This window comes from Phalacrocorax carbo, chromosome 4 (assembly GCF_963921805.1).
Source record: "Phalacrocorax carbo chromosome 4, bPhaCar2.1, whole genome shotgun sequence".
Lineage (NCBI taxonomy): Eukaryota > Metazoa > Chordata > Aves > Suliformes > Phalacrocoracidae > Phalacrocorax > Phalacrocorax carbo.
The window spans coordinates 20,232,683-20,255,993 of record NC_087516.1 but is presented as its reverse complement, the minus strand read 5'-3'; the positions used below and the strand labels follow the sequence as shown (position 1 = coordinate 20,255,993).

The window sequence follows — 23,311 nt, the reverse complement described above, 5'->3', positions numbered from 1 at the left end:
CTATTTTTGATGTTTCTTCTCTAGTCGGCAAATAAAAGAGTAGAATTTGTTCTTTTCTTCCCCTCCACCCTGCCAAGTATTTTCTGAGCTCAGTTGGCGAGGGGAAGTTCCTACATTCATTTGACTACTTTGAGGTCCAGCTAAGTGCTTGGATTTGTAACTGCCTGTCCCATATAACCATGCAAAGTGAATTTAGGTTGACATCTCAATTTTGGAATTTTTTTACATTTGGATTCCAGCAGTTGCTTAGTATTTTTTGGTGAGTATCACTAGCGTGGCCTCTTACATAGGGGCCATCCACTACCACAGACTTATCTAGAGGGTGGAATTCACGGGGCCTGATTTTCCAGCAGCCTGCCGCTTGTGTCACTACTCACAGCTGTGCAAAATGCCACCGTTGTTCTTCAGCAGCAGTTTTGCATCCATTTTTCACAGGGATGAGTGACTATAGAGGATGCAAGCCAGTGGAAAATTCACCTTGTGTTCTGTGTTCCATCTTAACCGAGGCACGAACCAGCACCCTCGTGGTCTGTTGACTGTAAATCTCTTACTTTTAGATGAGCTAAGAAGGAGCCTTGCCATGGCTAAGCTAGTGTGAATCACAGGAAGCTTACTTCAGCTAAAATAAACTCCCTTTTTCCTTCTGGATACAGCCCTCCTCCTTCCGTGTGGCTGGGTGTGTGGTTGCGTGCAGTGTCACAGCAACCCCATGCCACCGGGCTCCACGAGGTTTGGCAGAATTGTGCTTTGGGGTTACTGCTCCCAGGGAAAAAGAATTCAAAACGGTGTGTTTCAAATTAGTGATCTCAGGAAGAAGGGGCTGGGTCTAGTCTGTTATGCTTTAAAAGTATATTAGCTCTGTATTGAAAATTCTTTCCCCTATGCCTGTCTATGGTGTAGCTCAAGGTTTGTTCAGTTTTGGAGAGAGCAAGCAATGCCCTTAAAAACTAAAACCTACTCTAGAAGATCTTTTGAGGGAGCTGTCAAGCTAGCATCTCATTTACTTTTTATTATGACTGAGCAGTAGTTAAAACTGGAAAGGGAAGAAACCAGGCAGTTGAAGGACAGGCATTCTCTCCCCCGGTGCCGTAGAAGTGCCTGCTTCAGTCTGCTGCCATTTTGCTTGAGAGAGCTGGAGCACTTGAGTTATGGTGACATCTATTAGAATTCAATTAGTGGTAGTTCACTGACCCAAATTAACATTCTTTGTTAAGCTCAAGTCAGTGTATATGTATGCTATTTCCAGGCCAAACGGACCTGCATAGAAAAGAGGCTCCGAATCTCTGAGCTTGTTGGCAGTGTCTTAGTAACTGGATTCAGAGCACAAGCTTATCTAATGCCAGCGCTTTAGGCTGGCTAATAGAATTGCACGTCTGTGGTTTGTAATTAAACTGTGCAGAGCTCTGACTTGAGCTGAACGGGAAGAAGGAGGACGATGGAGGACATGTCAGGGGCTTCCCTGCAGCCTCCTGGCTCCTCCTGTCCATCCTGGGGCAGAGGCGGCTGCTGGGACATGTTGGAGGTGGTGGATCTCCACTGGGAAAGGCATCCTGGCATGGTGGGTTGGCATATTTCACCCTCACTTTGCTTCTTATTTCAAGCCTTCCACAGGCTCCTGACCACATCAAATCTGCCCGGGTTCCAGATTTGATGTGGTTGGCTTTGGTTTGGGGGCTACATTAACCCACCCTTTTCATCGACTCAACCTTTCAGGTGCCCAATCCGTGCCTTTCTGGGTTTGTCTGTGTGACTTGGGCAGTGCCTAGCATAGCCAGGCATAGATGTGGTACCACTGCAGTCAGTAATGCGATTCAGCATCAGGAGACGAAACCGAAGGGAATTCTGACTTTGTTGCTTTACTACAGTCTGTCTGTCTGGTGACTTGAAATACTCTAGAGCTGTCCATGTGGTTGTGGTTTGCCAATTTTTTTGTTAAAAAAAACCCCACTGCACGGTATTTACCCATGTTTGCAGCTTGGCGGGGTGGGGGGCAGGTGATTTTGTTCTTCAGTGGCTTTATCCCCCTAGGAATGAGTGAAATGTTGGCTATGACCAACTATGATTTCATTTGAAAAGAAAACATGACTTATTAGCAAACAGTTTTTAATGATTAATTTTAAAACAGAAAAAAAAAGTCTGTTTAAGATATTTTTTCACAGACTCTACTTCCAACTGACATTTACACTAAGGCAGTGGGTAGAGACATGTTAGTCTGGATCTGTTCCCATGTGTCACTTCGACTAGTTTAAACTGTCACCGAGCATCTTAGAATAATCAGTCATTATATTTCACATTTTAATTTTAATGGCGACTGATGTAGATGTCAGGAAGTGTTGAGGCATTTGGGCATTGAACTTTTGGATATTTTTTTCTTACTTAATAGGGTTTTGTGTCAAGATGCAGTTAACTATTATAAGACTAAATTCACTCCTGGTGCAAGTGAATGTTTCGTGCGTGTGTGGATTTGAATTTGACCCATAGAGAGCAAGTGCTTTTTGGGACGCAGTGGTTTTCCTTCATTATCTGTGCCAGTTTTCTGTTTGGTAACTTAGATGTACACATTTTAAATTTAAATACACCAATCCCTACAAAAAAGCAGCTAAATACATGTCAGCTTCCACAGAGAAGATTTTTCTGATGCTGACTGTGCCTGCACAAGGTAAAACTTCAGAAAATCTGTTTCAAATATACTTGAAGGCATTTACTTATCAGCAGCACAGATGGCACTTGAAATGCTGAATAATAATTGTTAAGAGCCAAGGTAAACGATGGCGCAAATGTAAAAGCAGACACAGGAGTTCGAGTCTGTGCAGATTGCACCTCTTGTATAGACAGGTGATAAAATTTGCATGTGCTAACTCTGCTTTACTACTGAAACAATCAGCTAATGTGCTTATTTCCCTGGCGGGCCTTGGGAGCAGAGGATAGGGCAGCCAGCTGCAGAGGTGAGGAATGAAGTCTCCAAGCCATACTATAAACTCAAAGTCCTGCTGGCCCTACTTGGAAGTGGCAAGTACTATGCTTTGTAGCCACATACGCTCCAACCTTTAAGGCACTAAAATTTAGCTACTTTTTGGTTGCTTCAGGCCTTACCTGTATGGGCTGCACAATCTCTGTCGTCCTCACAACAGTTTCTTCAGCTTTCATAAGACTTTTGCAGGTTCTAGTGGCACACTGTAGTTCGGGGACAGCACACCTTTGGTTGGAAAATATGCCCAACCCAAATCAGTATTGAATTCAGCATCAAGTTATACGACACTCTGACCATTCCCCTGCGTGTGCTTTTTTTTTTTAATATATATGTGGATATTTCAATAAAACCTCTGCATCTGATTTGTCATAAAGCCACTCCTGAAAAGTGCAAACGCTGCAAGGTTTGCAAGTGCTGTTGGATAGTGATCAGGGAGACTCACAGCAGCAGGCGGCAGGGGCTACGTGGGATCCAGCACTGGGCAAGGGGGCTGCGGGAGGTCTGCCCACCTGCTCAGTCTCTTCAGGGTCCTCTTGGACCTCTTGTTGGAGATTTGGGCTGCAGTCATACCAAGGCACATCAGGGACTGAATGCCTCTGTGGGCCTTGCTGCCTGCCCATAGACTCTGCAGGCATTGCCCCAGGTAGCAAGAGGAGACAAGAAGCGGAGGGAAGGATATGGAAGTATGAGGAAGCTGTAAACATGTGGGGAAGCAATAAGCATCTTGGGAAACATGATGGATGGCTGTATCAGTTCATTAGCAGCTTCACTCTTGCCGTTAGTTTTGTAGGCATTGTAGGAAAGGGGAGTTTTAAGTGATAATGTTGTGCTGGTACTTGTCACAGACTGAATCTCTGCCAATGCTGTACGCTGCATCAACCCAGAGAGACTTTGCTGGAACCTTAACTTTACAAAACCCCACAATGTTAATGAGCAATTTAAAATTTTTTTTCCTGGTATCAAATGGTCATATTTCTGGCCATCTTTTTAGATTAAAGGACAGGTCTTGCTGCAAAGACAGCATCATTCAAAGTCTGTAGCTGACCATTGCACTCAGCAGCATCACTTTAACTCTCCCATCTTCACCTCTCTGTTTCTTCTGAGATTGGCCAAGCTGTGAAAGCGTCCTTCTCTTGTTTCAGCTCTTTCCTAGCTGTTCATTTCTTTACTGCTGCCACCTGATATAGGACCCCTTTCACCTGCGGATTCCCCATCTCTCTCCTGGTCAGTGCTAGCAGCCAAAATTCAAATCTACGGTTGGACATTTTATTCCTCTTGCTGTCCTCCCTCCTCTTCTGAAACGAAGAAGGATGGTACCTGGTAATGCTCCGTGCCATAGGGTTCTGTTGCTTGACCTACACATAGATCCTTGGCTAGTGGCGTGGCTGTGGTGCTGTAACAGAACTTGACTGTAATATGAAGGCATTTGGAAAGCCTTGAAAATGTTTCTGTTGAAGAGTTTATTTGCAAACATTTTGTTTTTCATGTTATGGTTGGATTAGGGATGAAGTTTGCTTTCTTTACTTCATAAATGAAACATCTCTAATATGCTTTTGTCTCCTTTTCTCATATCTCTGCATATTCCCATCAATAGAGAAGAAGATGGTAATTTGAACTAGTGGAATTAGTGCTGTTTGCAGGATATTTCTGCTCTTAGTTTCAGGCCAGTCTGGAATGTGCAATAATAAAGGAAACAGACATTCTGTGGCAGAATATCTTTTTTGTTAGATTTACATGTGATATTAAAAAAATCAGTGTCCATAGAATAGATGAAATAACATTTTAGTACTCTGTTGGCTACATTCTCTTCAGGGGTCGATACAGAGTGGCATTTGCTCTGTGATGCAGAAAATAATCTGTTAAAAAAAAGATACGTACATCTGCAACCTACACTTTAAAAAAAAGTCTTTAGACTGGCGAAGAACAATAGTATGGATGTGACATTGAGACTGGAGAAGAGTTAATAAAATGTTGAGAAAGTTTTAAATTAAAAGTAAAATAAGGGAAAAGCATTCAGCTTCCTTCATCATCAAAAACCCCAACGATAATGAAATAGTTCTTGCGTTTTGTTGCTTTACTTGCTTTGAAAGATCTCTTGAGAATTTTGTTTTTGCACCAAAATTCGACAGCCTCAAGAGCGTGTTAATGCCTTGTGTTGGAGTAATTAGTCTGCATTTTAAGTTTATTAGTGGACTGACTAATGTACTCTTAAAAGGCTTTATTTGGGAAAAAGTCAATATATGAAGCCAATAGAGCTCTTGAGAGTTTGTGCCACGTACGGATTCACACATAGAAAATCATGTTATCAATTTTCATTTGACTTTTAATCAATTACAGTGACAAAGAGATGATTTGAAGTCAATTTTCTGTTGGTGCTGAATTGGGTTTGATCACAGATGTTTACTCTGGTGACTATTTTCTTTTGCAGGAAGTCTTGTAGAACTAGGTTGCAGAGACTGATGCTTCTCATTTTCAGGTGATTAGCAGGTTTTTCTCTATTTTGCTGCTTTTAGCAGCATGAGGGATGTGCTGCTGCTGGGCTATGACTGTGTAGGAACCTCTTACGATAAACATGGAATTTAGTAATGAAGCCTGGCATTGACTTAGAAGTGCCACTCTTTGAATGGAGATGCTCCTTCTCAGTCATCCAGCGCTAAATCAGTTCTCAGAACAACAGACTCCTTCATCCCATCTGTTTAGATTTGTAAAATATATGCTAACAATAGCTTTTGACCAAAAGAACATTTTGATTCCTACTTATTATTAAGGAAGAAAAGAACATTTTACTTCCTACTTGTTTTTAAGAAACAGAATACAAAAGAAGAAAAGAAGGAAAATCTGTAAAAATAAATGGGAAAAATAAGATGTGAGGATTTGCAAGAGAGTGAGAGAATCAATTCTGAAAGCATTTTTTTTTTATCATGCCCCTTCTTTATTTATCAGCTGTTTAAAATACATAGGCCAAGACTTTTCATTCTCTATTCATAGGAGAGCGATTCCTGAGACCACATAGCAGGTATGTATGGAAAACTACTCTGTTTTCTTTTGGATTCCCCGGTTGGGATTCATAATGTTGTTCTGATGTTCAAAATCACATAAACCCAAGCTTAAGACCAGATTTTGAAGTGGTCAGTGCCCTCAAATGCCGCCAGATTTTCTAACAGCACAGTTCTTATTTAAATTCTAGTACGGGTTGCCAGACAGCAGGTGCTAAATGCTTGGATTTTTTATTGTTTGAAATCTGTGTGTTGTACTAAGAGATGCAGGACACTGAACATTGCTGAGAATCCAGCCATAGAAAAATACTGCATAAAATGCAAACCATAACACACACAACCCAAACCCATCATATAAATCAGCCTAAATCATCAAAGCGATAGATCAAACAAATGCCTCAAAATTCAATTCTCTCTCTCCTGTCATTCTCCCCAAATGCTTTGCATAATACCCTGAAGATCAGCAAACAGATTTTGCCTGCTATGCAGTAAAGTGAGGAATGCATTTTACTGAGGGACCGTGGAATAAAATGACCCACCAGGAGCCTTGGCTGTGCTAAACTGGGATTGTAAACCAGTGGCATTGCAAAAAGAAAATACAGGGTTTTTTTCAGTTAGACGTTGGTCATTGATTGTTAACTGTACTTAAAGTTCACTGATTTAACACAGCCTCTTCCACTGCTAATCCCCAAATCATGACTGTATAGGTTGAAAACCGTCGGTTATATTCAGAGTCTACAGCTGCCTGAAAACTGATAGATAGTTCTGATAAGTAAATTCATAATGCCTCATAGCAAAATTTCTACTTCATGAAAATATTAAAGGGTTAAGTCCCCCAAATTGCCAGCCCCAGAAAAAGTATTTCAGCTTGTATTCTTTGGGATTTGCGTTCCTTTCCCCTCTTACCACCAAGAGTGCTGACGAAAACAGAAAAGTAGGGAACAAAGCAGGAGAAGGGACCATTTGCTCATTTCTTGATGAAAAGTTAGAAAAATTCTACGCAACTGGTAATTACTTGCTTTCTTTCATTGAGGCAACACCCTTTTTTTACCAATATTTACCAGAAATTTTGCATCAGTAATACTGGGATTTGGTATCAGAGAAAGGCTGTGGTTTTCTGCCGAGCTGCTCGCATGCCAAGGCGGTGAAGCATCTGGTTGGTATATCCAGATGTGTCCTGCAACCTACACCAGCTTTTCAGAAAGGAGATGGAGTACCGCAGGGAGATAAGAAAAGTGGCTGAACTCCCCTGTTTGCCTTGCTGTGTGTAAGAGGTGGGCAAACTCCGCGCTGACAGTAGTGGGAAGGTTAATGCCTGTTAAACCGAGTTTTCCCTCGGCTGTGCTGGAGGAGTGCGAGTGACCCCAGGGCAGCATGGTGCAGGTGCTTAGTCTCGGCGGTGGAGGCTTTGCAGCCCGCAGTGCCACACGCCAGGACTCACGGGAACCGGCTCTGTCTAATTTCAAACTCCTAATTTCAAAAAACCTGAATTTATATCTCTGCATGCTACATGATGAAAGAATGAAGGAGGGATCTAGCAGGGAGTCTGCGGGGGCTGTAGCCCCCTCCCTCTGTCAGTAGCAGTAGGTTTGGTGCTTGTGCTGGCATGCCATGGTGTGCCCATGGCGTCGGCTCGCCTGTGCGGGCTGAGGGTTCATCCAGTGCAAAGCACTTCATGCAAGTAAACTGCATTAGCTCCCTTACATAGAGAACTGTTGTGACCCTGGATAGCAATGCCAAATCTGCAGCTATAGCCCAGCCGTTTGCACCCTGACCAGTACAAAGACCCTTCTCTGAAATGTGCCCACATGACCTCTAAATCCAGTACATTAACATATGCAAATTACCTGCTTGCATACAATTTGCTTTTTTCAAGTCATTCATAAAAAGTCATCTCAGTGAATGGTGACAGCAAAGTCCAATATTTAAAAGATGGTGTCTTCAGAATGCAAGAGGTGGAAAAACATTGCTTTGGCTGTTTCTGTGCCTTGGTTGTCTAAGAATAGAAGCTGGGGAGCTAATCAGATCTTTGTGCAATGCTGGTTTTATTTTACAAGCCTCCCTTTCAATGCAAGCCCAACATGCTATACTTACCTCTTCTATTACACTGTTTTCTTACAGCATTTTACTGGGGTTTTGCATTTAATGGGATAATCTGAGGATCTGATTCACTCCCGCATGACATGAATACCTCTCTCTTGATTTTTAATCTCACTTTCTATTCAAGTAAATAAGAATTATTTGTATCTCAGGAGGAGAATTGGAACCTGGATTAGTGGGGTTTTTTTGGCTCCAGTTCTATTTACAGGTTAATGTATCTTTCTGGAGTTATCATACGTGGCGACTCTGTCTCCAATAATTGTTCAGTAGAAGACAGCTCTTCTAGTACTAAATGGAGTCTGCTTGTGGGCTGAGATTTTTCTGCAAGAGTGGATAAAATCTGCTTGCCTTGTCTTGCTTTGTTTCTTCTACTTTATGACAGGAGGGAGTGCTCCCAGTGATGTCCAGAAGGGCTTTTTTTTCACCATCCTTTCTTCTGTTTTCCATTTGTCAGTTTGGGGCTAGAACACAAAGAATGAATTAGGCAGTCAGGGTGAATCTGCTCTATTGGGAAGGGCCTGGTTAAGTCCAGAGATAACGAAGGGTTTTGTAAAACTTTGAAAAAAATGTCATCATGCATTAACCTATAAATCTTTAAGTATCAAGTAAGCTTTATATATAGTGTCACTTAGCAGAAAAGAAAGGACATTTAAATACTGTCAGAAATTAATGATGGGGGATGCCTGGAAAGCTTCACGACAGAAAGGTATGGCATTCTTTGCTGCTTTACCTTTGTATTGGAATAAATATTCAAACTAAAGTTAGCCAGTATGATTTGGAGGCAGTATGGCTTCAGCATTTCCATCAGGACTGACCCTTTCCAGCTGGCCTTGTTGCTGGAATCATTAGTCAGGTGACGAGCCACTCACTGCGTGCAGGAAGCCAGCCAGGGACAGAGGGACAGACAGCCACCGCAGGGAAAGGGGCTGGTTCCAGGAGTGACCAGGAGTGGCCCAGAGCTCCTCTGTGGCACAGCTCTGGATGCTTGTTCCCTCCGTGGCTTGCGTTCTCACCTGCCTTTCCAGCAGGTGGTGGTGGACTCTTCGTGGCAATCAGGTTTGTAGTGAGGCTTCTGCCTGCCTGACTCTCTTAGCAGTCTGGCACTTAAGAAGGGGATATTTAACTTGAAAAAATGGTTTATTTTATAGAAGTTCCAACCAGCGTAATGTTTATTAAAACAGCCATAAAATTCCCCATGTACCACATGAAATTCAGCTTGATAATGATAGCACTGCTATTGTGATTATGTAAGCACACAGCAGCTGATTTAACAAAGAAATAAATTCAAATAACGCATTCCCAACCTGCGGCCATGCAAGAAATACGGGTCTTGAAAGCCAGTGCTGGAGTTGGTACAGGGATCAGCAACGGGCTGCACACCTTTCAGCTTGAAGTTCCTCATCTGAATTCAAGCTGAACCAGTTACCATGATCTGATGGCTTTGTAGCAGTTCGGATAAAATGAAATGATGGTCAAAAATCTGTTTCCTCCTGTACCTGTAGCACCAGCGAGGCACCCTTCAGGGGGAGCCTTGGAAGGGAGGTTTAGCATGGAATGGGCATGGGGCTGAGTTTCCTGTCTTGCCACAGGGACATTATTTCCAGCCACAGGAGGAGGCTTCTGATCAGTGCTGCGTAGGTTCCCTGGGTACATCTGGGATGTGAGACCTAGGGTTGCCATTCCCACTGGGAGCCAGAAAGCTGTGAGCCCAGGTGGGAAGGGTTGAAATGGCACTGGGGGAGATTACCAGTGGATATTCAAACACTGGGTGGTATAGCTAGTGATTGAGACTGGAGATATTAAATGCTTTAAAAATGACCATTTCACATTTTTAGTGCCATTTTATAGTGTTTTCATTAGAAAAATAAAAGGTCAGTATCCTGGCAGGACATTACATTGCCAGTCCTAGGCTCTTCAGGGCTCCATCTCTAGCTATTTATTGCTTTCAGTTTTGTCTCCTGCTGAAATTCATGTGAGAGAGAGTGAACAGACACATCCTGGGTAAAAGTTAGAGGTAGCACATGCCAGAGTGAATGGATGCCTTTTAATTTGGGAGATTACATCAATCACATGAACGTTATTTGGATTAGCATGCATGTTTGGAGCAAGCAGGCCATGAATATTTAAAAGAACAGACCACAGATGAGCCATCAGGAGGGTGACAGTCTAACAGGTATTTGCACATATCACACCATTTCCACAGAAATACCGCAATTGAACCAGTAGCCACCCTCATAAGTCAAATGAGTTGCGTTAGATTAGTTGTGTGCAAATATTACACAGCCTTTGGTTCTTCAGCCCAGTTTATTAACACCCCGGTCTTAATCCTCACTCTTATTCTGCTATTAAACCTACTTGCTTTCTACCTGCACAGAAAGAAGTCTGCCCAGGTGCAAACATAGGGCAAATACATGACTGAGGCTTAGGTTCAGAGCAGAAGCTGCCTGCTTTGCTGTGCAGGGGCCAGCTGCAGTCCCTGAGGACCATCGAATGCCCAGCTCTATGCCACCATTTTTCTGGGGGACGTGCAAGTTGCTTTGTGGTTGGCACAGTCATCAGGGGAGGAGTCTTACTGTGTCTTGGCACAAAAATCAATGAGATGTGCTTCCACATGGCCTTGAGCAGAGGTTTGGAGCATCAAGGCACAGCAAAATAGCTACAAGTGTGCAGCTGGAGAGCTCACACCAGAGCTGTGCTATGAAGCTCAGACCTGGTTGCCAGACACCCATGTTGACCTCACCATTAGACATAGCCTAGATGGCTCAGTCCAGCAGAATCTTTGCTTGGACCAACGGTATGAGCTCTCCTCAAGTGCAAGATAGTGCTTTTTTTTTTGTCTGTGTAACCTTAAGCATCCCAATCCCAGGGCTTCCTTGCTTTCCTCTTATTATTTTTTTTTAACAACGTTTTTATGACTAGTTAGTTTTGCCTTCCTTCGTTTTTGCTGAACCACTTCTTCAACCACTACTTCATCTTGTACCATCTGCACTGTATTTTTCTTAGCTGCTTTGCCTGTAACTATGCACAGGAAAAAATATCCATCTGTTAAAGGCTGAGGTATTAGACAGAGGGAGAGACAGTTTTACATAGGTATTACAGGCACGTCAGACTAAGTTAAACAGAGAAGATTAGACAAAAAATGTCCCAGGAAATCTGGGTGGCATTTTATTCTCATCAAAACATGAAAAATGATCAGAAGAGGGGTAGAAGGAAAAGGCTGTTTAATCTGAGAATCTTCCATTCTAGTTAGATTTCTGTTGTACTCCCAAAATACAATGATCTAACCATGACATGAAGATGATGATGTGCAGTCGACTGTATCAACGGTTTCGTAGATGTTTATTTGAAGTTTAATGTTAATGAAATGCAGAGATGTGCCTTGTACATTTTTTTTTTTCTTTTTGCTCTCTTCAAGTCCCAGTTTTCATGTTTGGACATTTTAATAGTGGAATTAATTTATCTCATTTAGTACCTGAAGAACAACAATCTTCAGAAAGTGATTTTGTGAATGACCGTGGTAGGAGTCCTGTGTTTAAGAGGAGCCAGCATGGAAGATCTCTATTGGGGTCTATAGGAAAACCTTATGCTGCAGCTTATAGCCTGGCAAGTTTAAACTCCCTTGTCACCAGGGCTGAATTTATCGTGACTAAAAGTACCAAGTAACATGTCATTGCCTTTGTAGCTGTGAGAGATAATTGCAGGCTTCATACTTTAAGGAAACAAACTGAGGAAAAGACTATTTACATACACTAGGAACATGCACAGATTAGCTTCAGCTGGCCTGTTTATACTGTCAGCCTGTATTATATTGGAGATTAGATAAATGTACATAAATGTTAGGCATAACAAATATTTGGCAGCATTTCTCCGTCCTTGCATTATGCTCCATGTGCCCGTTGCAGGACTTGCCTGAGAAGGCTGGGGACAGAGGTGTTTAACTCCTTCAGGTCACTTGGGGTAAGAGACCGCCCAAGCAGAACGGTTTCTTAATAAGCCACAATTTTTGATTTATTATTGCCATCTGAATATTCAGGTTGGACACTGCTGCAGCTACAGACTACGGATCAGGAGGAAGCATTATCAGGATATTATTCCGTTATTGCTGTTGTTTTATTTGTAGTTACCAGTTTGCATTGCCAAGTTAAGACCATTCGGTTTCTTGTCTTTTGCAAGTAACCGATCCATTAACGCTGTGAACTGGGAATAATAAAACCTTAAAGATCTTAGTGGTCACCACTGTCTATTTAAATATTTAGCATTATATTTTGTAATTTCCTTCTCTGTATTTTTGTATTTAATTGTATTGATTTTTCTTCTTTTTTAATGACATCAGAAGAAAAACAAATGTGTAGAAATACAGAGTATGTTTGTCTAAGTGGCTGAGTATGAGAGCTGGCAGTCTGGAGACAGCAGGGACAGATTCTTCTATCTCTCCCTGGGACTCCAGGTGTCTCCTGCTCAGAAGGAACATCCTCAGGGCTGTGGTGGAGTAAGGCTAGAACAGGGCTAGGAGGTCTGGGCATCTTTTCCCTTTTTTTTGTTTCTCAGGGTTTCTCCTGTGTAAGGTGATGATGATTGCTCATCATGAAATATACAGTTTAAAATGTGATATGTGTCTGGTTTTCCATCCACAGATTTCAAAATGGATTACATAAGTTTATGTATTATTAGCTCATGCAAACTAGTGCACAGAAAGTTAGACTTTGTTATTGAAAAAATGGCCTGTATTTTTGCGTCTCCAGTTGTAGACATCTGTTGCAGCTTTTTCAGAGACCTAGAGGTGCCTCAGCTGCTATTGTTTCAACAGTCAACACTTACAATAATAAATACAATTTTATTAACCCAATACTTCATCTGGTGTCTGGCCCACCAAACGAGTCCCAGGCTCTCAGAGTCATGCTGTGAAATCCCCATGATCTGTGGGGAATTCTTTGGAGTCCGGGAGCACCGGCTTCACAAGCAGAGTTGCAGGGTGATGGCCTGGAGAAATATACCTCATGAAGAAAGAAAAGCAAGAAATTATTGAGAAAATGAGATTCCAGAGAGCTGAGAATATAATTTCAGGTGCTGTGTTTGGACAGACTTGTCTGACTATTTGCAAGTCAAAATGAATGAGTAAACAGATTCGTGAATTTTAGACCTTGATAGTCTTCAGCCATACTTGATATGAAGACCTGTGAAATATTTCTACTGGATATATTAACCTCCATATAGAAAGCTTAAGACCACAACTAGTAGTCTCATTTGGTAGTAATCGTTCCTAAACTTAGAAATGGAGACTGAGAGGGATCTGTGGACCACAGATTGCAAAGCACTGTTTCAAGCGCTCTGGCTAATTACAGAGCTGGCAACTGCCGAATCTCTAGAAATATTTCTAATTGGGAAACTTCAGATTGCATAAATAAACAATAAATACATCTGAGCTGCATAAGGGATTTCTTGTGGGAGCTGTGGGACTATCCTTGTTGCCATACACTATGAAAAGCTCAGTGGCTTTTTATTCATTTACCAGGAAAGAGAGCTGATTTGAAGCTGGAGTGAACCCTCCTCCTTGGTCCTGCAGTCTGGATGCGGCCGTCATCTGTCTGGTTGTCTGGTTGTTCTCCCTTGCCGGGCCATGTTACATGTCCCTCATCCATCCCATTCCTCCCTCTGCTTCCCTTCTTCATTTGTCTCCTTTCCTGACTCCCACTGTACCTAATAACTGTACAATGAAAAAAAAAAGTGGTATGAGGTTCCATGATGTAAATCGGGGCTTTTAATATAATTTCCCTGTTGAGGCTTCTTTTGTTTGTTTACTTACACTGTGTCTTTATTGAGCGTGTTCTTTTTCTGGAGATTGTCCAAGTAGGTTTTTCTCCTGACTATTAGAGTTTTGCTCTACGTTTTTATATACATTTTAAAGTGCAAGACACGAAGCATACAGAGCTTTAACTGGGATTACCTCGTCAATAGTTGATTCTGAACCTTCAGAAATGGGGTATTTTGTCTTGTCATGTTAGCAGCTTGTCACCGTAGATAAGGAGGATGACCCATGCTGTGATCATCCAAAAGAGATAATGGAAGGATCTGCTGAAGATGATGTCAATATCCCCGATGTTATTTTCATAGGGATTCCAAAATGGACAGTGTGATATATTTCTCTGAATACAATTACGCTTCTGCTATCCAAATACGAGGCAGAGAAATACATGCCCAAGTGTATGTGTGCTCACCTACTGCTTCTCAAAGGGAGTAGAAGGATGAGGCAACTAGTGACAGTGAAAAATTCAGTTACTGAGGCATGAAAGGAGAGTCTGAAGGTAAATGCTGTTAGTGCACGGAGCAGACTTTTGGGAATCATGAGATCATGGCCTGTTTTCACTGCATCATGAACCCGGTGGAAGGACAGACCTTGAAATGTGGGTGTCTTGACATGTTTTTGTAATATAGAAGGATATGCTAAACTTGCTAAATGGGATTTTTGGGGACAGAAAGTGCAGAATATTGAAGTGTCAGGTAAATAACAGCTTCTACAGGTGTTTCCATTTGTACTGTATCTGTAAAATCCAGAAGCTGTTACTGACTGTAAAATTAATAATAGGCAAAGTCGATGCTAAATGGCCTCAAGAAAAAAGGCACAAAAATCTTATAAAAAGTCAGGATCGATAGGATACCTCTTGCAGTACAATATTGAGCCTTCTTTCCCCTTCCCCCAAAATAACATTGTCAGTTATACAGCAAATCTTTTACTTACTTCTGGTAATGGAAAACTGTGATAACGATCTTTGAATAATAGGGGTTTAGAAATAGCAGCTCCTGGGTCCTTATACCAGCTTTAGCAGTCAATACTGTAGTTTTCTTTCGAGAGGCAGCAGTTCTGGAGGCTGGGAAGGAATCGGTGCCACCCAGTGTATCTTGAAGGATTTTTAGGTGGGTTTTTTTTTGCACCTCAGATGAATTATTAAATGCAAATTCAGCAGTGCAAGGGAGGAAAAAACAGATTATTTTCCTTTTGAGTTTGCTGATTAGTCAATTGCTTAGTTCATGGAGGATGCCACTTGTGTCAAGTTTCTGTATACTTTCATAGAACTGGAGCACGATACTTACTGTACCTCAAGTGAATGATTTTTCAATTAGCTTGCAGCTCCTTGGCTGTACTCCCTTTGCAGTCCTACGTGGGTGATGTAGAGCAAAGGTTTAAGAGGTTTTGGACAATTTATGATGTTTGGAGAGGCTATTTGTCAAGAAACAATATCTGCAACAACTTTTATGTTCAATTTTAGTCCTGGGTCTTTTGTTTATTTTTACGGCACTATTTTCTGAGGTGTTAAAGCTAACTTGAAGGTATTGTTTAAAATGGGGGGGGGGCAGGAAAGAGGGAAAAAAGCGAGTGTTAAAAGATCGAGATAGCAGGGGGCACCTGACTGTTTTTATGATGGAGCTGCAGATGGGAGTGCACTGCGAATTGGTTTACTCTGCCAGCCAAACCAGGGAAAGAAGGGAAAGATCAGAAACATTTGAAAATGAGATCATACGGCATGTGAACTATACAGACATCTTGCCCATGTTTTTTTTATGAGAAGTCTTACTGACATTTGAGAAGTAGGGACCTGTTCCCTAGTCTTAAGGTTGACTGACATTTAAGGGCAGCGTAAGGCATGATTTCCTTCCCCTCTTCTTAAATTGAAGTTTTCATAAATCAGGGTGAGAGAGAAACCCGGTTACATCTTGCAAAGCGTTAAGATCTGTGTAGAAATATGAAAAAAGTAACCCATGACATTTTAAACACTTTGCTGAGTCTTGTTTTGTTCTACATCTATAGAGGCATGGATATGGAGCTCTACCGTGATGGGGAGGGAGAGAACCTGAAAATGATTTAATTTCAGGTATTTATCTCCGCAGCTCAAACACAATTGCACAAAATTATCAAAATCAGGGGAATTTGGGGTAGGCTAAAAGTACTGCTGAAGAAGCTGCTACTCTGTAAGACCGGGGCCGCACGTTTTTATCTTCGTCCCAAATGCAAGCAGGCAGCCAGGCTTGCACCAGGGACAGATTCAGGTGCGGCTGCAATTGCTGGCGTGCTGGGCAATACCAACACCGGCGAAGGGCCCTCAGTGCATGTCACTGAGATCTGGAGAGCAAGTGCCTTCCTTTGATCACTGAGCCGGTACCATCGCTTACAAAACATCCACCTTCCTCTGATTTTCTTTGCTAATGTATTTCTCAGCTCTAAGAGGCACGGGGCACTTCCCCTGAAAGGCCAGTATCACAGGGTAATTTATAAAACTACCCATATTTCCTAGCGTCTTTGCTGAGACTGAGCATCAGTCACAAAAAGCTTAAGCGGCTTCTGTATTTACCCCTCAGCTGTGTTTCTTCCTTCCAGCAAAGTCTGAGCTGCAGTTTCACGGTACTCATAATTATAGAAATGAAACCTGCTTCCTTGTGAGGTGTTAAAGCCATTCTCAGAAGTATCTTCTTTCTTTGACGCTCAAGCCAACCGAAAGTGGTCATGTAAGAACTTAACAAAGGGCTTGATCCAGACATCCCAGGTAACCAAAGGCAAGGTCTTGTGGAATCGCGTAGGCTGGGAGCTAGCAAAATGTTGCGTGGTGGTTTGAAATGAGTTTCTGGGAGAGCAGCATTGCTCAGTAGCTGGTCCTGCTTTTGTGGGTGATGACGGCCAGATGTTGCAGTCAGGCACTGAAGCCAGCTTAGGACAATTGTTTTATAAAGAGTAATAAAGAGCATCAGTGGAGGACATTAATATTTAGGTGGGCTCCTTCTAAAACTATCTAAAGAGGAGTGATATAAAGTGACATAAAAATTCCCGTATGGTAATTCGAGCAGCATAGAAGAGTGACTAATGAACTGCGTTGCTTTTATAGCTAAATGGACTGAGGATAAGACTGGTTCTAATACATCCCCACTACACAATTATCATGGGAAGAATTTATATAACTTCTTGTATTTCCTTTGCAGCATCATATATTGCATTTGTGTGTGTGCGCGGGTGAATACTGGCTTCTTGTGTGCTGAGGAACAAAAGCTGAGCAGTTCAGTGTAATATTAATTGTGTACATTTCTCTCTTTCTAATCTAGAAATCTTTCTATTAATATATTTTAAAAGCACCTGTTAACAACTCAGTAAGCCTTTTTCTCCAACACAAATAGTTTGCATATTTCTGTTGCTATTACCTTTTAAAAATAAACACCAGAAATACAGGGCAAGCTTCTCTGCTGCTCCAGCATTACCCAGCACACAGTGAGAGGACCATCAGGGAGCTATTTGTGACACCTGGCTACCCGAGCGATTACTGCTCAGGACACCAGATAAATGGTCATAGCTTCAGGGTTTCTCTAATGTAAGAGCAGCCAGCTGCAGTCCTAGTGGAGACCATCAATGTGCAATATCCAGGGACACCCTTCCCCTCCTTCACCCCCATGTTTTCCCTCTCCTTACTGATCCCAGGTTTCATTCATCTTTCCATCATGTAGGAGTTTACTCCTTTTCTTTGAAGCAGTTGAGGTCCATTTAGGGACACGTGTTAGCCTAATACTGCCTCTGTCCACTATACCTTTCATGTGCTTATTGTCAGGCATATCACTTCCTCTTGTAAATAACTCCATGGAGGATGCTTACAGCGGCATCCACAGAGCAAGAGTAAGTCCGGACACAGCAGGACTGAGCTGTGAGGCAGATGGCCTCAAGGTGCCTCAGCTGGCCAGCTCCCTTGTCTCCCGGAGCGGTGATGAAGCCAGAGGATGTGGTAGCTCTGTGGTAGATCTCTCTTATCTCTATGCCATTTCTTAACCATAGTGTAAGAGTTGGGGTTCCAGTCAGGAAATGTTTTCCAGGTTTCTAGTGAGTATTTAATGATGTTTGACCATGTGGGTCAGTATTAGTAAGAGTCTCAAGAACAAGAAACATCCAATGCCTTAGGGTCTGTGTTCCAAACCTAGCAAGCAGAGAAAAATATTCTGGATCTCGCACCTTTTTTGTGAGTGCTTTAAACCTTAAGTCCTTGACCTCATCTTCTTCTGGAAGTTTTATGACCCTTCAGTTCCTCAGGAGAGTCCTTTTTTCCTCTTTTCTCATGACTGGGTTGTAAGACTTTAAAATAACTGCTTTGCTTGTAGAAGGCGGCTGCTTAGAAAGAGAAGATTTTGTCCCATGGAAATACAGCAACAGTGACAAGCAAATCTCTTAAGGCTTTTGCTAGACAAAAAGGACAGTGGGTAATCCAGTAACTGTGTGAAAGAGATTTATTCTGGAACAAACTTGCATTGCAGAAGAAAGCATCGAGCTTCCTCCATCCACCTTGAGTTGTGAAAATATAAAATTAAGGGAGAACTGAGCCCAGGGTGTCCATTCTTGCTGCCTGAGCAGTGGCTCTGGGGCTTGCCGCAGCCCCACAGGGCTGCCATGGCACTGTGAAAGCTGGAGAAGAAAGCCTATTGCAGTGGAGAGATGAATCCCACCTCCAGTATTCATGTGTCTCTTCCTCTAAGGCATGCGTCTCTTCCCCTGCTTTAATGTGAGCAATGACTGAGGCACACCTCTAACCTCCAGCTTAGAGGAGATAACTTCATGAGGTTTGAAAGGGAAGTTCATCCCTGGTTCATCCTGCCATGGAGCAGACTCTGGCTCCCTGAGTAGTCAATGGACAGAAGGTGGTACCTGTAGAAGTGCCTTTTGGTCTTTGGAAAGAATAACACTCTGCAGTTGCCTCTCCTTGGCTTAGTGGGAGCCTCCTGTCCTGACTCAGGTAGGTCAGCAGAGTCCTCAGGTTGAGGGGATGAAGCGAGGCCTCAGAGACGTGGATGAGATGCTGGGGTAAAAAGCAAATGAATCAGCAAAACTCTGTCGACTCCAGTGAAATTTCTGCTGTGCCTACTTCCACTCTTCTTTTCTTGACTAATATTTGGACTTACTTCTTCCGTACTGTTACACTGGTGGTACTGAGTTATGATGAGAAAACACTTGGTCCATCACCAAACACTAATTTTCAGATAATTAATACTTGGCACTGGAGTAGCACTTAACAACCATGACTGGAAGATGACTGACGAAAAGTCCAGGCATGGCATCATCTAATTATTGCTTCTTTCGTATGTGCCAGGGACTTAATAATTTGTTACTTTTTCTAGGGGAAGGGGAAGTAATTACAAGTTTATTACGGGAAGCAGAGGTACCACTGGGCTACCATTAGCAGTGCCATGGTTATGAGGGGCAAATTTAGCTTGGTGATTCTGCCAGCCTTATGTTCACCAAAGCCAGGCTCAGAATTTATAAATATTATTCTCTGGTGACAGATGTAAGTGGCCATCTTAACAACAAGCCTGTCTGTATTTTCTGCCCTTCTGCCTTTGTCCTTCACATCAGTTCTGCCTCTTAATGTTTGTGCCAGGACATCCTGGTAGTTCCTTCTCAGCTGAACTCACTGAGTCCGTTACTTCCTTCATTTCAGTCTCCTCCTTGGTGTTCAACTCTATTGCTGCATTACCAAAAGGAAAAAAGACTGCTCACCAGATGGGTTATCCCAGTCTCTCACTGCACTAAATTTAATCCACGTTTTTAATACAAATCAGCCGAGAAAAACTGAGCACATGTGACACCATGGCTCAGTCACTGGCATGCTCGCCCCTAAGCTAGACGGTTGCACTTTTCATTACTCCCAGGATGTGGCTCATCCCCTGTGCCGCAACTGGGTGTCGTGCTACTTGAGGAGTTGCACTCTGGATGAAATGCTGCATTGAAGCACCTTGTGCTGGTGGCTGGTGGCCAGGTAGAAGTGGAAATATCCCAGAGAATGACTTACTTTTGTCTTTTTTCTTTTTTTTTTTTTTTTTTAATGAAGAAGGTATAATCCTGTTGTCCTGGTAGTATTTCCTCTTTCGCCAGGGTAAGTACAAATGTCAAGGTCTGTGCGTAAGAGCCACTGGTAAGCACATAGTGGCTTCTCTGTTCCGGCAAATGGTCACTACTTTGACAGTTTAGTAAAAGGTATTTAGAGTGCCACACATCTGAGAGGCAAATTATAAAACCAAGCTGTATTCTGAAATATAAGGAAGCATTGAAACAAGAAGCAAAGTGCTGGGTTTCATACTGGATAGCTCATTAACTTAAAAACAGACTACGAATGTAAATTATAACCCTTGTTACTACTCATAACTACAGTTCAGACGATAACTTGGCAGTTTGCCCACGACTCTTTCATAAACCAGTAACCTCCGGAATAAATTATACATCATACATAATACATAATTGTCCTTAAAAAGGCAATAATTGTTCTAAAAGGTACAGTTTGCAGCATTTCTCATGGTACTTATGCCACAAAACCAGCCTGGTTGCTCGGGCTCCAGGTTCCTGGATAACCTGTGTGCTTGGCAGTACTGGAGCATCAAGTTCTTGCCCCAAACCTGCTGTGTCCCAGTATGGGGCTATTTCACAAACCCAGTATGTGTCGTCTTCTTGCATTCTTCTCTGCCAGATGTTTCTGTGCTTCCTCCAGCTTGGGCTATGGCAGGTGCCCTCACTTTTCTTTTGATTTATTCTTGATAAATCCTGATGTATACAGCATGCGTCATCCTGGAAGGGCTGATATCCTGGGGTAATCAGTGGACTTAAAAGAGAGTCTCACTTCTGTGCAGTCAATCGAAATCCTTTGTTCTCCCAGGACAGGCCACTCAGTAGTGCTCTGAAGGGGACATCAGGACAAAGCCAACAGCAGAAGCACACACCACGAGAAGCATCCTCTCCCCAGACTGAACACCTCTTCATGTACACAAGATTCTGTGTACATGTAGGCTTTTTCTACTCTTATTATGATATTCAGGTGAAAAAGTAATGCACCAAGAGTACCATACTAGGATGAGTTTTGGTGTTTGTCCTGCTAATGGCCTGCTTATCTGTTCAGAGCTACTTGTTATTTTTATTGAGAATCGTATTATCTTGGTGCTAGTCAAATGCTTTTAATAACACGTGTTTAGCAAAAAACTAATTTATAGCATTTTGTGCCCCCCCACCCCAAATCCTTTTTGGAAAACAAGCTTCTTCATGGTTTTTTCTTCAGATTTTTTCAGTTTGCAGTTTTATAATGTTTGTGTTGGGTTGCCAGCACAAGGCTTGCTTTCTACGATCAAACTTCCAATTAATTCTCTTTGCTTGTAGGTATTTTTGTAAGATAGACAGCAAGAAGGTTATGTGTACTTTGTCTTTTTTTTCCCCCCCTGTGTTTATTTGTCTGCACAAGACACTTTACAGGAAACCTTTCACACGGGAGTTGCCATGTCACTGTAATAATTGATACTGGAAAGTTATGTGAAGGTCTTATTGTGCTAAGTAAAGTAGCTTTTTCTCAGAATGAAGAGATAAATGGCGGGACCTAAAAAAGAAAACCCTTTAAAAATTACCTGCAGTGTAAGATATATAAACTACAGGAAAAGTACCCACATATTTTTATCATTGGAAAGAAAGGTCGCTATTTTTCTGCCACAGTAACAGAATAATAATACAGTTAGCAAAGACTCATACAAGTAAATGTTAAGATGCTAATAGATGTTGCAAGCCAGAACCTGAACAGAGAATTCTCCTTTCCTAATGTGGGTTTGCTGCCCTTCAAATTATTAGATTCTGTCAGTCAAAGACTGTTTTCACATATAAAGCTATTATAGCCTGATCTTCCTCATTTCTGAAGGGCAACCAAACTTGAATGCTCTCAGTGATAAAATACTGGTTGCTTTATGCCCTGATTTTATAGATGGGTGTTAAAACAAATTTAGTCTTAAACTTTCTGTGGAAATAATTTGAAATGCAATTTGCTATGCATGTATTAATCTTCTCTCCTCTTGCTCTTCAGATTTTTCCGCTGATATATTGATCATAGCGGATAAAAAAGATTATCTCACACCGTTTTCCACCATGGCCCATCTCACCATCCAGTCTTCCAGCTGAGCTTACTCTAACCTATTTAAATGAAGAGTCTGCAAGAAAACACATTTTTGCTCCTGAGCTAGCAGCCTAAATGTAGTGTAGGTAAGAGTGGTCTTAGAACCGGGTTACTCCGGCTGTATCGGGCTTGTAGGCTGCCTGCACCTATACTGTCCTGCTAGCCCGGCTCTCAAAGTGACTCAGAAGTCCGAACGCTTTGATGGTCAGCACTGCCTCCCCCATTCTGGCTCTGAGGTGACGAAGCCAGCTGGCACTGTATTCATGGAAATTTCCTCGCACTAAGGGGAGACAGAGTAGGAGGGGACCCTGGGGACCGAATGCCATCGCAGCCCTGCCCCACGGGCAGCCCATCTCCCCACAGCTGCTTGGGTTGGGGCTTTCACTAGGGATCACTGTGGTGCAGCCATGGGACGTGGCAGCGAAGGTGTAGTTGATGGAGACAGCTGAAGAACCCCAATCAAAGCACACACAAAAATCCCTGAGACTGAATAATTTTAAGCAAACTTTAGTTAAAATCTCAGTTTTTTCTGGTACACTGTTGTGCTTTTTCTATGTAAAACACTGGATGATAATAAGGTTCTTGTGTCAACCTGTGGTAGTGCCTGTTGAGATTTCTTAATGATGTTTATTAATTTAATTAAAGAAAGAGAATTTAAAGGTGTAAGCACAGAGACAAAAGTAAGATTGAAGTATCTATTCAAGCTGTGTGTTTCGTGCCTTTTTGAGCACTTGATTTCAACATTCTGGTTACAACAACACGACCAGTATTTCTGGGAGTTGTGTGTGTTTTTGACAGATAATTATGGATACCTCAGGCACTGTTCTTGCTCCCTCAGATCCAAAATTCTTGTTGGCTTTGGTGGTGCAATGCCAAGTGTCTCATCTTTTGGGGGTAGGCCACTATTTCAGGGTAGAAGTAACAGTTACCTGATGAGGTTATTGTAGGGTTTACATCAACAGTGATACAAATGGGATAGACCACTGCACTCTAGTCACCTAAAACTTCCTCTTTCTAAACATGTCCATCAAACTTTCCTGCTAAAATATTGCTGAAAAGGTAAGAGAAAAGGTTGCAGACATGGCTAGACGAAGTCCACTTATTCTTCAAAATAATAGTCATGGCTTTTAGCCTGCTTTTGTCAACAGTGGGTGTCTGGGACCACATATCATTCTGGGTTGTTGACTCGGAGGCTAGATGAACCTTTTGGCAGGCTGGATGCAGGGCAGCCTTACAGCCCACCCTGGTTCTTACTCTAAATTTACCTAAGCGCTGGAAAATTGGGCAAAACTTTCCTCTCAGATGCA

General features: G+C 42.2%; 1 protein-coding gene across 1 annotated transcript in view; it reads left to right on the top strand.

The window, feature by feature from the left end:
- Positions 1–23,311, top strand: part of PPARGC1A (PPARG coactivator 1 alpha) — a 370,016-nt gene that overhangs the window by 216,977 nt on the left and 129,728 nt on the right. The gene's annotated exons all lie outside the window — the stretch shown is intronic.